Genomic DNA, 17,983 nt, shown 5'->3' with positions numbered 1-17,983 from the left:
GTGTATGACTCTGCTCCATCTTCAAGTTCAAGGTCGGTGTACATGGCTCGACTCCATTTTCAATGACTCGGTCTACAAAATCATGATGCAGCTTCACTTCATCTACAAAGTCTGGCATGGTTCGCTTCATCTCCAAACTGATGATGCGACTTCACTTCATCTTCAAAGTCGTGGCGTGGCTTCGTTTCATCTCCAAATTGATAGCGTGGCTTCGCTTCATCTCCAAAATGTTGGCACAGTTTTGCTTTATCTCCAAAGTCTAGTGTGGTTCGCTTCATCTCCAAAGTTGTGGCAAGGTTCGCTTCATGTCCAAGTTAATGGCGCGACTTTGCTTCATCTCCAAAGTCGTGGTGCGGTTTCGTTTCATCTCCAAACTAATGGCGCGGTTTCACTTCATCTCCAAACTGATAACGCGACTTCACTCCATCTTCAAAGTCGTGGTGCAGTTTTGTTTCCTCTCCAAAATATTGGTACAACTTCACCTCTTCTCCAAAATTTGTGTAGCTTCGCTTCCTCTCCAAAAATGTGAGTGTGGTTCCACCTCATGTACGGGATTAAGTTTGGTTTGCCTAGCTCTACCTCATATGCAGGAAAACTCTTGTCCGTCTGGCTCCGCCTTGTACGCGAGATCGACTCTAACCAACCTGACTCCGCTCAAAAGCTTAATGGCACATTCTTTTCATCTTCAAGGTTTGATGGCATATCCGCCTCATCTTCAATACTCGATGGTATATTTCCCTCTTCAAATTTTGATCAAGGAGTAACATAATGAGGTAGACCTTATCGGGATCCTCCCTAGGGTGAAAGCATGGGAGAGTTGTAAGCCTTGCAGGGCCCCTCCCATGACGATTAGGATATGCGAACGGCGCTATAAAGCAGACCTTTGAATCCTCCCTAGGGTGATCGAATGGAAGCCTTTGCGAGGCCCCTCCCATGACAATTAGGATGTACGACGGTGGTACAAGGTAGACCTTTTCGGGATCCACCTAGGGTGATCAAATGGGAGAGTTGTAAGCCTTTGCAGGCCCCTCCCATGACGATCAGGATACACGAGCGGCGTAGACCTTTCCGAGATCCTCCCTAGGGTGATCGAATGGGAGAGTTATAAGTCTTTGAGAGGCCCCTCTCATGATGATCAGGATGTACCAACGGTGCTACAAGGTAGACCTTTTCGAGATCTACCTAGGGTGATCGAATGGGAGAGTTATAAGCCTTTACGAGGCCCCTCTCATGATGATCAGGATGTATGAACGGTGCTACAAGGTAGACCTTTTCAAGATCCATCTAAGGTGATCGAATGGGAAAGTTGTAAACCTTTGCGGGGCCCCTCTCATGATGATCAGGATGTACCAACGGTGCTACAAGGTAGATCTTTTCGAGATCTACCTAGGGTGATCGAATGTGAGAGTTATAAGCCTTTACGAGGCCCCTCTCATGATGATCAGGATGTATGAACGGTGCTACAAGGTAGACCTTTTCAAGATCCATCTAAGGTGATCGAATGGGAAAGTTGTAAACCTTTGCGGGGCCCCTCTCATGATGATCAGGATGTACCAACGGTGCTACAAGGTAGATCTTTTCGAGATCTACCTAGGGTGATCGAATGTGAGAGTTATAAGCCTTTACGAGGCCCCTCTCATGATGATCAGGATGTATGAACGGTGCTACAAGGTAGACCTTTTCAAGATCCATCTAAGGTGATCGAATGGGAGAGTTGTAAACCTTTGCGGGGCCCCTCCCATGATGATCAGGATACACGAGCGTTACTACAAGGTAGACCTTTTCGGGATCCACCTAGGGTGATCGAATGGGAGAGTTGTAAGCCTTTGCAGGGCTCCTCCCATGAGGATCATGCATGAACGGCACTGCCGACGACCAGGAAGCACGAATAGGGAGATACAATAGATAGACATGCCAAGGTCATCCTTATGCGCACCAAAGACGGGTCAAATTAGATTAAAAAAAAATTTGTTTTGTTGTGCTCCTTTGGTTGCACTGTAAGGACTACAAAAAAAATAGTAGGGGTCAAATTAGTAAAAAAAAAATAATAAAAAAGAGCAAAAAAAAAGAAGCTTCTGGAAAAAAAACATGTGGAAAAAAAATAAAATGTGAAAAAAAAAAGCAAACAGAAGAGAAAAAAAAAGAAAAAAAACTTTGAAAAGAAAAAAGGGAAAAGAAAACAAAAAAAAAAAGAAAGAAAAAATGAAAAAAAAACAATCGAAAAAAAGAAAAAAAAAAAAGAACTTTGAAAAAAAAGAAAAAGAAAGAAAAAGAATCGAAAAAAAAAAGAAAAAACAAAAGAAAAGAGAAATTTTGGACAAAGAAAAGGGAAGAAAAGAAATTAAAAAAAAAAGAAAGGAAAATGGCTGAAAAAAATCAGAAAAAAATACAACAAAAATAATAAACTTTGAAAAGAAAAGCTAAATCCTAAATTCCACTTTTTTTTTTTCTTCGTAGTGTCACCACTCACCCCCATTTTCTCTCTCTCTCATCTTTCTCGATGCATTGCTTGCCGCCGATCAATGCCCCACCACTATGATGAGATTGTTGGCAGTGTTGAGTCCACATGGAGTGACGGATCATGATGGTAAAAAAAATGTTGAATGAAAAGTCAATTCCGATGAGGCTCATGTGAAGATGACCTTAATGTCCAATGCAAAAATACAAAAGGAAGACTGTGGCAAAGTTATGGCAGAAGCCATTCATGGCAACGCTGAACACCAACGATTGTGGATTTCCCCTTTTAACCATAAAAAAAAAGAAAAGAAAAGAAAAAAAGAACAAAGCAATTAAAAGCTTCAAAGAGCCAAGCTTGATTTCTAATGGGTTAATTCCATCCCAATTGATAGGAGGAGAAGTGTGGTTTAGAGAAATTATGGAAAAAAAAAAATCCTAACTAATATTGGGGTTTAACCTTCCATAAAATCCTAACTAATATTAGGGTTTAACCTTCCACAAAATCCTAACTAATATTGGGGTTTAATCTTCAATAAAATAAGTCAGGTTTCACAAAGTTTGGGTTTTAGAAAAATTTGAAACTAAAAAAAAAAGTGGGATCGCAAAAGTAAAAGCCAAGTCCAGAATTATTTAGCTTCAAGACGATTGGCTAAATAAATTTAAAGTTGGGAGTTGTGAAGTATATTCCAACTTTTTTTTTTTTTTTTTTTTTTTTTTTTTTTTTTTTTATAGAGATAGGAGTTAATCCAAATCCAAACCAAATTTTTGAATTGAATACAAGTTATATTTGAAATTCAAATCATTTTCAAGTCAAAATTTGGCATACTCCAAATTTTATGCAAAGTCAAAATTGGAACAAAATTAAAATTATTTTCCAAATTCAAGTCAAGATTCGGAATTCTATCCGAATTTAGTCTTCTATCATCAAAGCCAAATTAAATTAAAGATAAAACCTAAAATTGATGTAAAATTTGAATTTGGGCATCTTCCAAATTTTTATCTCAACTTTAACCAAATTTAGAGTAATCTAAAATTCCTTTCGAATTATCCCAAATTTTAATCTCAAACCAAAATTGATCGAGATTCAATTTTACCTCAAATTCTATTCCAAATTCAAGCCAAGATTTGGGTACCAACAAAATTTCATCCTAATGTCAAGACCTTGGCATAATCTAAGTGTTGTCTCAAATCAAAATATAGGCATACTCCAAGCATCCACCAAATCAAAGTTGAAGGAAAGATAAAGACAAGATGACAAATTCTACTTCAAATTCACGTGAAATCTAAAAAAAAAAAGATTGTTAGAATTTGGAATATTAAATTAAATTTGAAATTAAAGTGGACATAAATTCTACTTTAGTTCAAATTAAAGTTCACTTGGGAGCAAGAAAATCAAGGACTAAAATTCATCTTTTGTTTACTTGGCAAAAGTGTGTCAAGCAAACAAATTTCAAATAAAAAATTTGAGCTAAATTCTCATATTTTGATCAAAATGATGCATCAAATTAAGGGAGTCAAAATCATACTTTGATAATTAGATTCATCCGAAAAATTTTGGACCGATCGCAAATTGCCACGTCATTTACTAAATTAAGGACGAAATTCCAAATAATTGAATTCGAGACTAATTAAAAGTTGACATTCGTCCCAAATTGAAGTTGAAGACATAAATTGGCGAAGTCTGATGATGCCACATGTTTCCTTCGTAACTGTTGGAACGAATAAAATTACTTGGTCCAATTTGATATTATTTTTTGGGTTAAAAGTCCAATTTAGCCCATAGGCTTAATTTGACCAAAATGTCAAATAAGACCCAAATCTAATTAGTCAGACCCATGGACCGACCAAGCCCAAGCCCATGAATTCCAGTAGAGAACTGTATAAATAGAGGAGTTCTTCTCATTTGTGGAGGTCAGCAATTCTATACTCCAGAGAACTTATAGGGATTCTCTACTCCTGAAGCTGACCACATCTGAAAACTGAAGTCACTGAAGTCCTTCGAAGATATAAGCATTCTAGTCTTTGAAGATGCAAGCATCCTGAAGATTGAAGTTCTTTGAAGATACAAGCATTCTGACCATGCTTGAAGACTGAAGTCCTTCTGAAGATACAAGTAATTCTACATTCAGAGAGCCCAGAGAGAATTCATCAACAAGCAGAAGACTCTCAAGACTCTTGAAACTACAAGCAGAAGACTGTTAAGACTCCTGAAACTACACTCCTAGAAGACAGAAGACCCTTGAAGACACAAACACTCTTCCAAGACTTCTACAAGAGCGTTCGGTGCTTTCCTTCTTCAAGTCAAGCGCATCCACCCAACCGAGAGAGAATCAGAGGATAAGTACTAGAGATCGAACCACATTGCATCAAATCAACCTCAACACCAACACCAACTAAAGTTCAACTCCACGAAACAAGTTTCTTCAGAAGTCTCGTGCGAACACTAATCCTCCAAGAAGATCAATAAGCCCAAAAGCCAATCATCCAAGAAGATCAACAAGCCCAAAGGCCGATCACCCAAGAAGATCAACAAGCCCAAAGGCCGATCAAAGACGATCGTTCAAAATGATCAACTAGCTTAAAGTTTATAGTTTATTTTGAAAGCATCAAAATACTGTGTATTAGAGATTGTACTCAATTTCTACAAAATTAATACAAATACAAAGTTCAAGTTCCACGAAATAAATTTCTATTGAAATCTTGTACGAACAGTAGTCCCCAAAATTCAAATTTTAAATTGATACAATGATTAATTTGGAGTTTAAATTGATACAGCACCTAAAATTCATGGGTATAAATTGATATTTGCCCTAATTTTTATTTGTACACTTGTTATCTAATAAAAATATTGTACTTATTAAAATAAATAATAAGTAATTGGTAATTAAAACTAAATAGAATTTTTTATATATATAAAAAAATAAAACTTTTCGTAGATAGAAAAAATGTCAAACTATTTACATAAATAGCAAATATATATATATATATTGATAGACACCGATAGACTTCTATGAGTGTCTATTAATGATGGACTTCTATAAATTTCTATTACTAATAGACACTGATAGACTTCTATCTAAGATTAAAATTTTGTTATTTTATGTAAATATTTTCTCTTATAAATCTCCTAAAAAAATCATGTACTAAAAAATAGTGTGAATTTTGACAAGAAGAAAATGTATAAAAGGAGGATAAATAAGATTATAAGATATCAAGTAAAAGTTTAAAATAATTAATACAAAAGTTGTGAGTTTCATTAATAGATGAAAGATAGAAGATCGTTGTAATGTAAGTAGAGAAAAGGCTGTGGTTTGCACAAAATAAACAATAAAAATGATAATAGTGAGATTTTCGGATAATAACATTACCCATTTGTAGAGGGTATGATTCATGCCATTAATTGATTTTATTCATGCATTTCAGTACAGGATTATTAATTAGTTTTGTTCACATTCATTTATTCTCATTCATAAAAGTAAACATCCAATAATTGTACGTCTCTTATTATCCATTTTTACTATAAACTTTCAAATTTACCTTATATATATATATATTATTTTAAAAAATATCAGAAATAACTTCTTAAAATTTCTACTTTTCAAAATTGACATGCTTTTTGAAAATTTGTTAAACTAATTTATTGGTTTATCTCGGACGAGATCGACTACCAAGATTTAGTTAAGAAATTAATATTTTCTAACTTAGTGGTTGTTTTGGATCTTGTCAGTCAAATCTTCCAAATATATAGAATCTCAGTGTTAATTTTGTCTGAGATATATCGAGATTCTTTATACATAATATTTAGAAAAATTGATAGAATAATTGCACGAGATTTCATGAAAATCCAAAACAATCGGATAAGTTAGAAAAAGTTAAATTTTTACAAAATGGACGAGAAAAATTAATGTGATAATTTTTTTAAAAAAAATTACTGATTTTAAAAGATGAAAAATTGTGGAGACTATTTCTGACGAATTTCCTTTTATTTGTGCGTTACTTAGCCTAACTCGATCTCAATTATAAAAAACTATGAATGTATTATGTATTCCACATCCTTTTGTCTTCATCACAATTGATCTCTGTCTTTTTACAATAGAATTATAATCGCATCTCATATCTTCCAAATATTAATAATTTATTATAGAATTAACGTTTGAGAGTTAAATCATAACTATTCTTATGATTTAATTTGTTGTTTTCTTTTGTTATTCATTGCTAACAAAGTTGTTATAGGAACCATATGAATTTATTGATGTTTGATGAGTTGATTGATAAAATTAAAAATTAAAATGTGATATTAATTCCAACATAATTTAATAAATAAAATAGGGAAAAAAAAATTTTTGGTCTTAGGTTTGGGGTTAATTTCTATTTAATCCTTAAGTTTTAAAATATTACATATTTAGTCCATAAATTTTGAGTTTGGTTTCAATTTTAGTCCATAGGTTTCAAAATGTTGCAATTTTACCATTGACATTTGAGTTTTGTTTGAATTTGGTCTGTAAATTTCAAAATTTACGTTTTTAACCTCAATTTATACTTAATATTCATTTTCCATCTCTGTTAGTGTAAGTTAATAAATTTAAAATAATTAAATAAATGAATTATGATTAATTAACTTTCACTATCTTTCATCATTTTGAAAATTAAATTTAAAATTTTACTTCATAATTATTTTAAATAAATTAATAGATATCGTCAATGTTTGAAGGTGAGTATTTAATGAAAAATTAGTGTTAAAAATGTAAAATCTTGAAATCTAGAGACTAAATTCAAACATAACTCAACTGCCAACAGTAAAATTGTAACATTTTGAAATCTATAAACTAAATTGAACCAAATTCAAAACTTAATTACTAAATATGTAACATCTTGAAACTTAAGAACCAAATAGAATTAGACCTCGGACTAAAAAAAGTATTTTTTTAAATAAAATATCAATTAAAAATTTAAATTGGTTAGCGCTACAAATTATAATTATTGGGAAAAAATCGAATGCGACAATGTGGTTCGAAATTTGAAGAAGAAGCCAACTCTCACTAATAGAAACTTTGGATCAACTGCGATGATACCCCACATTCAATGAAAATCTCTTGAAGTTTTGGTATTTTAATTTTAGGTTTGAATCTTATTTTTGTTTTCATCTTATTCTATTTTGATCTCTAAATTTTAAAATATTACGTCTGTTTTAGTGTTTCAACTTTTAAAAAGCTGTTGTTAGGATTATGTTAAATCTCGAAATAGCGGAATGAGTTAAATCCAAATAATCATATTAATTATATTGATAAATAATCTAGAAATTTTGCTAATTTATTCTATAAATCTTTTATGCCAATAAGAAAACGTAATCAACACACTTGAATCAAATAAACCCAAAAAAAAAGAGACATATTTTTCATATATATTTTAAAATTAATTTTATTCTTTTTTCTTCAAAACTCAACTCTCTCACGTCTCCTCTCCCACCCATTGTTTTTACATTTTGTTTCAAATTGGAATCTCCAAAGAAACTAGAAGAAAATTGAGTAAAATGGATAAATAAATATAACTAGCATATTGGTGTTAACATCTCATGGCAAGGTAAAATAAATTAAAAAAATGAAATAAATGCCATTCATATAAAAAATAAACTCTAAGAAATTAGAAATAAATATTTCAACAATGAATCACATAACCAACAAAAAAAAAAAAAAAAAGAAGAGAGAGATCGGAAGGAAGAGAAAAAAAATACCTCAATAAATCACAAAATATCTCAAACTAAGGAACAATGCACTAAAAAATTGTATATTGATGAAATTACATCTAACATGAGTTGAGAAAGTGGAGTAGAATGTCAATAACCAATGCGCCCAAATAGTGAAGGATCAAAATCTTGAGGGCAGTGTAACTTTTGAGTTCTTCGATAAAACATCCATTTACCCTATGATCTCTAATTCAAAATTAAAACTCTAGATGTTTTAGAGTGATTATCTTATTTGATAACAAAGTCGGCCACCTCATCATTATGTTAAAGTTTTAATATAATCCTAACAGTAGGGACCAAAGTAAGTATTTTTTAAAAATTCGAGAACTAAAATAGACGTTTTGAAAAGTTTAAGACCAAAATAGAAATAGATACAAAATTCAGAGACCAAAATAGGATTTAAACCTTGATTTTATATTTTTTAATTTGATCAAGCATAACTAAGAATTGACTCATCATATATAAGTATTATTTTTATTAGTAATATTAAAATATATAGTCCACTTTTGGTTATAATTAAAAATTCACTCATAGTAGCCTCCAAACAAGTACTTTCATTTTCTTTTTAAAATTTAAAAATGGTAAAAATGAATGTTGTTGAATGAAAAATCTTGACCAATCACAAATCATTACTTCAATTTTCAAATTAATGATCGAATAGGGGACTAATTAAAAGTTGACATGTGTCATTAATTGAAATTGAAGATAAAAGTCTTGTAGATACCTATGATGTCACGTGTATTGTCATGATCATTGATTCGAATAAATTGATTTTGTCCAATTTTGTGTTAATATTTAGGTTCTTGTCCAATTGAGCACGAAAATAGATTTAATTTGGCTGAAAGGGCAACCAAGCCCAAAATCCAATTGGTTTGGCTCAAAAACTAGATCCATTGACAAAGCAAGTCCAAACCCACATGGCCCAGCGGGAACTCCATAAATAGAGAAGTTCCTCTTCATTTTGGGTTCAGAAATTGAAGACTCAGAAATAACTTAGAAAGAATTCTCTAAACATTATAATACTCCCAAAACTCCAAAATCCTAAATCACACTTAAACATTTAAGGGCATGTTTGGTAGGAAATCTGAAAATGAAAATTTGAAAACAATAGATTCATTGAAAATAGAGTTGTATTTTATGCTTTCAGAGACGTGTTTGATAGCAAATTTTGAAAAATAGATTTTAATTTAAGCAATTGTTTTAAATGTGTCTAATGCCATATTTATAAATCATAAATTAGTTATAACTACTCACTAAAGATTAGGTTGAATATAAACTATTATTAATTAATTTACATAAATATGTCTATTAGTTATAGCTACTCACTAAAGATTGGGTTGAATATAAACTATTATTAATTAATTTACGAATTGTGTGCGTGTGCGTGTGCATGTGGTGTATGTGTGTGTGCTCATGCGTGCACGCGCGCGTGTGGGGTGTGTGCGTGCGCGTGGTGTGTGTGTGCGCATGCGTGATAATTGAGTTTATAACACGGAATAGTGTATTTCTAATGGTTGTAATATCTATTCGATATAATTATGCATTTTAAAATTTAAAATTCAAAATCTAAACAAAATGTTATTTTCAGAATTTGCACGGTTTGGAACACAAAATTTGAAAAAAGTTTTCAGAAATAGAATCTAAATTATCTTCCAAACACATATTTGTTGAACTAATGAAATTTGAAAACATAAAATAGAATTTAGATTCCCAACTAAACATGCTCTAAAATCATTTGAAAATACTAACATTCTTCCAAAACTTCAAGTTTAGAATATCCATTGTGTTGCATTATAAGTCAAGTATATACATTCAATATAAAAAATTAGAAGATCAAATATTAGTAATCGAACTACATTTATATAACTTACATAAATTTAAGTTTAACTCTAGAAAACACGTTTTTTTAAAAACTTCGTGAGAAAATGTTCCTAAAAACAAACATTTTCAATGTCTCAGCTTAAATAATAAATAATGAGGGATATATAATATAATCATTGATCAAGCTCCCACTACCTTATGGAAAAAAAGTAGATTAATTGCTTATAATAAATTGCTTTGAATTAGTTTTATTTCTACTCAAATAATAACTAATTAAATGGTGAAAAACCTTCCCATCTTTTTCTAATGTCTTTGTTAGGCACTTTCTTTCTAATCTACTTTTCTAAAATAATGACTAAATTTAAACAAATAATGTTTCACAAATCTATTTTCAAATTCGGCAAGGATTTCAAAAGTCTTTGGTTTTTGAGAATTTAATTTCTTTTTAAAAATAAAATTTTAAAAATTACTAAATAAGTCAATGGTTGCAAGTTCAAGATGTTAAAACTAAAAGCTTTAAAAATAACCTAATTTGATGGATGCATATATTTCATTGTAGAGTACTTTTGGCCGAATTTGGTTGGGAAATGCAAAAGGGAATGACAAATTTGACTTACGATTATCTTTGCAACTTAATAATGGATAGGTTTCATTTGATGATGATTTCGTTTGTAGTGTTATGTTTTTTACCAAGTTTTTCATTATTGTTTTCATATTGATTAAATAAACACTTAAATTCTTTGTCAAATTTTAAAGAAAAGTTGTTTTAAAATACTCAGTTTCGGTTTTTTTTATATTAGTATAATGGATAACAAAACATATATACTTTTAAATGAAAATAGTGTACAGGAGCTTGATTTTTTTTGAAAAACGTAAAAATTATCAGACAAAATCTTAATTGTAGTTGCACATCAATAGAAAGAAAGTATTTTTACTTTTTAAAATTGAGAATAGGGTTCTATTTTCAAATAAAAGAAATATTTATTTTTTCATTGTATATAAAATATATTTTAGATGATACTATTTATCAAATCATAACAATAAAGGGCATAGATAATTGAAAGGTTCAATCATGATACATCATTTATTAATTATTCATTTTTGACCTTGTAATATGTAATGATCAATTTCAACGAAACTTATTGTTATTATTATTATTATAACACTTCAGTAAAACATTTGTTTTATGAAAAAAAACCATTTAAAAGCATCGAAAAATTAATTATTTTAAGTGACGAAAATGATGCAATATTTACAAATAATAATAAAATATTATAATTTATCTGTGATAGACTGCGATAGACTACTATCTATATCTATTATATCACTATTTTTTATAATTGAAAACGGTTCTAAATCATTTGTTTTTCTTATTTAAAGTCATATATCGAAGTTTTAACTTTTCTTTATAATATGATATAATATTCTTTTAAAAAAATTTGTTTTGCATTAATTTAAATTAAAAACCAGTGTATATTAACATAAAAGAAAACCAATTAATTCAATCTATTACTGAACTCTTCAAATTGATTACACAACATAACTAGTAAGTTGTATAAAAGTTGGAAAAAAAAAATACAAAAATATTCTCTTATTATGTCCCAATAACAATTTAATATATGTATAGTACTTTTATTATTATTTTATATGTTATGTTTTACTTGACACTTCTGTAAAGCTCTTGATAAAATTACTTTTGACTGAAATATGTTAAGATTCTCTAAAAAGAAATGTGCATCTTTTTAGGTGCAAGTAATTTTAATTTTTTTTTTTTTTCGATTTTTCCTAATTTTAAAGTTTCTCACTTTGAAGCAGCATTGATTCAATTGTGTGTGCATCTATTTGGATATCATATAAATATAAAGAACGAATATAAAATTTAGATAAATATTTTTTTCATGAATTTAAATTCAAACTTTAAAATATGTAAGAGAATTTATTAATATTTTAACTAGTTGAGCTCACACAAGAAAAGACTATAGGGAGAGGTAAAAAAAATAGAATGAATGACCAAAATTATAGTGTAATTTTTTTTTCCAAGTTTAAAAGTTAAAATTCTTGTCTTCAAATTTGTTGTACTGAAGAAATTGATCATCGGTAAATAAGTTAGTTAAATATAAATATGGTACTTAACATTTTGGTATAATAAGTTATTTGTTTTAAATTGTGAACCCAAACATAACTTAAAGAATGAGACCTCTATTACCTTATAAGTTGAAAGTGAGATTTTATGCTCTCTATTTTTTAAACTAAGAACATAAAACTAGTCGTTTCAAAATTACATAATTAATTATGAATAACTATGCCCTCTTTGTAACTATTTAATTGTTCAAAATTGTAATTGTTTTTTCACTATTTCTTCATCATGATTTTTATCATTTCTAACAAAAAGAAAAATATTTGGGTCAAATTCTAAATTCCAAAAATAAAATTTTGAAAATTACTCATTTTTTAATTTTTCAATAATTGACTGGATATTTTAAAATATATTTTTAATAAGTAATTAGAAAAGTCAACAAATGAAAATAGTATTTATGAGTTTTATTGATAAAAAAAACAATCAAAGATGATATCCGGGCCTCAAAAGGTAATATTCGTGCACTATCTAATAAATATATATATATTGACATTTAATCTGCATATTAATTAACAATTTTTTCAAAGTCAACTTGTGATAATTAATAATTGTTTTTGGGTGGACTTTTATTTAAATTAATCTCTATTATTTTAATAGCTCTGCTATAGCCTATAGAAAAATAGATCATTATTTAGATATTATAGACAAGAACGGGGTGGTGGCGCAGTTGGCTAGCGCGTAGGTCTCATAGCTTCTGAGTTATCCTGAGGTCGAGAGTTCGAGCCTCTCTCACCCCATAATTTGTTTTTCTATTTTTTCTTTATCCTTTATTATTTAATTACTGGTAAGTTATTTATTTCACTAGAAAATTAATCAAATTTTAATCCTTCACATATATTTTTTTAAAAAGTAAATTGGCATTTTGAATTTGTACCGTAAAATATTTCATTAATTTGAATTTTTAGACTTTAAACTTTGTAACAAATCTCTATCATCTCATTAGTTTCTCTTATTTTTATTACGATTAATTTGTATTTATATTATTGTTTTTCTTTTATCTGTCTTAAGTTATTTATTTTAGTTGAATAACAATCAATATTTAATCTATGAGATGGTTTTTCTTTTTGTTTTAGTACATTGACATTTTCAATTTATACTGTTCATACTTTATTAAATTCAACTTCTCGGCTTGATAAATGATGTAACTTTTACTATTCGTTTAGTTTTAAGTTCTAAATCTTATTCATTTATAAAAAGTACATATCTTAAAAGAGCTATGTAAAAGTTTGATGAAAATTAAGGTCAATTTATGTATAAAATCAATTTCGGACAAAATACGATTATTCTAAAGTTAAAAGTTGGATTCTCTAAACCTATTAACTTTTCTTTCCTTCTCCTTCTAGCAAGTTATTTATTTTATCAAAAGATCAATAAAAAAATTTCCCATTTTCATTAAATCGAACCATGTTCTATCTGTTACTATTCGTTTAGTTTTAGTTAAACTTTATCTACTAAATATCCTAACAGCAAAAAGTAAGTAATAATCTCTAATAAATTACTACTTTAATTTTAAAAGAAGTTTGGTTTTTTCCCCCAAAATGTGAAAACCCTCACATAGAGGAATCAAATAATGGGTGAAAAAGCGATAGGATGACTTGTTACTTGATATACAAATGATAACCTAGTTTGGTGATAATCCAGGGGACAGTGTGTCCAGGAGAAATAATTTACTAATATTAAAGAGTTAAGTAATTACAACGTAGTACTTATCTGCAATACACGACTATTATAGTGACTTACATAGAGTTCAATTCACTGATCATCTAGGCACCTAGACTCCACCTAGATGTAAAACTCCCTCTCAAATGACTTAAGATCTCCCTAAGTGTAATAATATTAGTGTTGAACACTTCGGCTTCCGATAGTGTGTGAGACTCCTCCCAATGTTGTTATCTTCCCTTCAAGTCAACGAACTCCCTGAAAGAACTTCGTTTATAGAGGACCTTTGAGCGAAAGCGGATCGTCCAAATCCCATTGTGAATGAATTCATACATCTACAATCATACAGAACAAATTATGCATCAATCTTAAATTACAACATGCTTTCAAAAATAAAAACAAAGGATCAAGAGACTATACCTTTGAAAAACCATTCTTCAAGTAAATCCCTCGATCAAACTCATTCACGAACACAACGAACAAATTGAACTCCCTCAAACAAGCAGCAAACAGCAACTCGATCCTCGAACCAAATAGGACACAACCACTTGGATACCTTGTTATTCTCGGTGTGAGAGTCCAGGAGTGGTGGGCTTTGACTAACTTTTGTTAGAGGGAAGGTTTGGTGTAGAGGAAGAAGACAATCGAGAAGGGAATAACACTGTCGTATAGATGACTAAGTCTATCGCATAGACAAGTTACTCGATCATTTAGATAACAAGGCTATCATATAGTCTCTTAAGAATTGTGTAGTAAGACTTTCTTACTCGATTGAGTACTCGGTAGTATATATGATGTCTCTTGGAATAATTAGAAAATCATTTTTTTATCCCATTTTTTCCATAAAATCGAATAACTATCCACTAAGGGTGGTTATGGAAAAAAAGAAGTTAATTATCAAATAATTAATAAATATGATAACTAACTTATTATATTATATTCCTAACTTATAGTTTTAATATTGCATCATATACAATATATAAACCATAGTTCTTTTTCTCTATTTATAGCATTTAATATAAATCATATTTATATTAATTTAATAACTATGAATCTAATTCATAGAAAATATATTTGAATCATATTCAAATATTTAGTTCCTCCAATTAAACAATAATGTATCAAATACATTATATCAATTATATCATATATAATTGAATTAATTTATTTATATCATATATAATAAGATTGCCTCTTATTAATTTGAACATTTCAAATTAATAAAAAAACTGATTCTATACTTAAATCTATTGAGCTACCGAGGGGACCTTATGGACTTGTAGCTTGAAGTTCAAACGGTACGTGAATAACTGATTAAAATCTTTAATCACATTATCCACAATCTGTTAACTACCGGACACTCAAATAAAGACCAATAGCTGTACTCTTCACACTACAAATATATTTATGTGTCCATTGGATATAATTAATCAACGGTACGATGACCCTTCACAAATCGCTCATAAGTACAGCTGGGCCAATTTACCATTTTTTCCCTATAGTTACATCTAACTCTTTAAGTACCATTGATCCCTCTAATGAACAATAGATCATAGTCCCACTATGACCAAACCTCTCTCGGGCCAAAAGAGGGTGTGACGCCATATTGTTCAAGACTTGGAATCAGCCCTTAAGGAAGCAATTTATCTACTTACCCCTACTTTTGGGAATGAGTGAATTCCATTTTGTGTAGCTGAGTTCCCAGCTCCCCAATTAGACGAATCCTCAAAATAGTAGGCTTGTTGAGTCGGCGATCTGGCCACTTTTACCTACGCAAATCAAAAGATCACCCTCATAGGTAGGAGTTCACAACTCACTCAGGATTAAGGTCATGTTAACTATAGTCATCCTAGTGAAGTGAAAGTCTCAATTATGAACAACGTTATATAACGAGACTAAACATTTCGTAGTCCAGTCTTATACAAACTCCGTTGTATAAAATATCCTCGCTTGCATGTCTATTACATAAATGATGAGGATCAAACCATTTGTAGCACTTTACAACATTTTTAACACATACAAAGTGGGCCACACTCGTAGTGTCACCAGGATAAGGTACCCAACCTTATCCATATATTATAGACCATTTAGGTTATCACTTAAACACGATCCATTTGTATGTCTCCATATACATGTTTAAATTACAATGATAATCATGGATCTTAGTTTATTGGTTTGTGGTTAATGCAACTAAAATGTCATATATTTCATAGACAAAAGTGGATAAACTATCATATATTATAAATCACATAATGTTTGTTCATACAAGTGTTTACAAATTACAGAACCCTACGAAATTTAAGACATCAACCCCAACAATCTCCCACTTGTCCTAAAACTAGTGGGGTGTACAAGATAATCAAATTACAAGTACACAAAATAATAAACTAGGGCACAACAAGCCCAGTACAAGATCTCCCACTTACCCTAGTCTAGCTGTCCCATAGACCTATATTCTGCAGGTGACCTTCAAACACTGTAGCCATGAGGGCCTTCGAAAACGGATTAGCAACATTGTGCTCCGAAGTTATCTTCATGACAATCATATCCCTTCGATGCATAATCTCTCAGATGAGATAGTATTTTCGCTCAATGTGCTTGTCACACTTATGACTCCTAGGCTCATAGGAATTCGCCACAACACCACTGTTATCACAATAAAGGGTAATGGGCCTAGACATGTCAGGAACAACTTCCAGATCAGTCGAAAATTTCCTAAACCAAACAGCCTCCTTAGCAGCTTTATAAGCCGCTACATACTTAGCCTCCATGGTGCAGTTCACCATACATCCTTATTTGTGTTGGGATTGATGCCATAAAGTCTTGTATGTCCTACAGTTTGTACGAATGCTTGTGATATATAATATATGATATTTACTTCACTTCTTGATTGCTCATTTGAATGTTTTATTTGCTTTACCACAAACCAATAAACTAAAATCCCTGGTTATATTTATATAACTTAAGCATGTATGTGGTGATATACAAGTGGATCACGTCTTAAGTGATAACCAAAATGGTCTGTAGTATATGGATATAGAAGGGAAACCTTATCCTGATAACGCTATAGATTCGACCCGTTTTGTGGAATGGTTACAAGTGTTTGACCTGTCACAGATGGCTAGCGACCCAATTCCAAATGAAATATTTGGGAGAGACGTAGTTTGTTCTGGGTATTCAGATCTTTAGAGATCGAAAGAACAAAATGCTGGCCTTGTCTCAGGCACTGTACATTTACAAGATGCTTGCCAATTTTTCGATGCAAAATTTCAAGAGAGGTTTGCTCCTTTTCAGACATGGAGTTATTTTTTTCTAAGGAATAGTGTTCTAAGACATCTCAAGAGGTTGAGGAAATGAGATAGAACCCCTATGCATCGACTATTGGTAGCTTAATGTATGCGATGTTATGTACTATACCTGACATTTGTTATGCATTGGGGATAGTCGGTAGATATCATTCTAATCAAGATTTGATCACTGTACCACCATTAAGAACATCCTCAAGTATCTTCGGAGAACGAGGGACTACATGCTCGTGTATGGTTAAAAGGATTTGATCCTTATAGGGTACATGGACTCTAATTTTCAAACTGATAAGGATTCTAGGAAATCCACTTTAGGATCAGTGTTCACTCTTAACGGAGGGGCTGTAGTCTAGAGGAGCACCAAACAAAGGTACATTGCTGACTCTATTATGGAGGCTGAGTATGTAGCAGATTGTGAAGCTGCCAAAGAAACTGTGTGGTTCAAGAAATTCATGACTGATCTAGAAGTGGTTCTAGATATGTCAAAGCCCATCACCCTGCCAAGTGGATTATGTTTAATTTATCACCTGAACGGTCTGTAGTAGATGGATAAAGTTGGGTATTATCTTGGTGACACTACGAATACGGCCCGCTTTATAAATGTTACAATTGTTGTAAAGTTCTACAAATGATTTGATCCTGATTATTCATGTGGAGACATGAGAGCGGGGGTGTTCTATACAAAAGGGTTTGTATAAGACATAACCACGAAATGAATAGTCTCATTATATAACACTGTTAATATTAGAAATTTACATTTCACCAGGATAACCATAGGTGACATGACCTGAATCCTGAATGAGTTGTGAACTCCTGCCTATGAAGGAGGTCCTTTGATTTGCATGGGTGAGAGTGGCTAGT

At 30.9% G+C, this 17,983-nt stretch overlaps 1 non-coding gene across 1 annotated transcript; it reads left to right on the top strand.

The window, feature by feature from the left end:
• Positions 1-12,810: 12,810 nt before the first annotated feature.
• On the top strand, positions 12,811-12,895 carry TRNAM-CAU (transfer RNA methionine (anticodon CAU)). Its single transcript is given in 2 exon segments — positions 12,811-12,848; positions 12,860-12,895. It is a non-coding gene; the product is annotated as a tRNA-Met (tRNA).
• The last annotated feature ends 5,088 nt before the right edge of the window (positions 12,896-17,983 follow it).

Source organism: Benincasa hispida, chromosome 12 (assembly GCF_027475165.1).
Source record: "Benincasa hispida cultivar pf3 chromosome 12, pf3_genome.v1.1, whole genome shotgun sequence".
NCBI classification, from domain to species: domain Eukaryota; kingdom Viridiplantae; phylum Streptophyta; class Magnoliopsida; order Cucurbitales; family Cucurbitaceae; genus Benincasa; species Benincasa hispida.
This window is presented reverse-complemented; position numbering and strand designations above follow the sequence as displayed.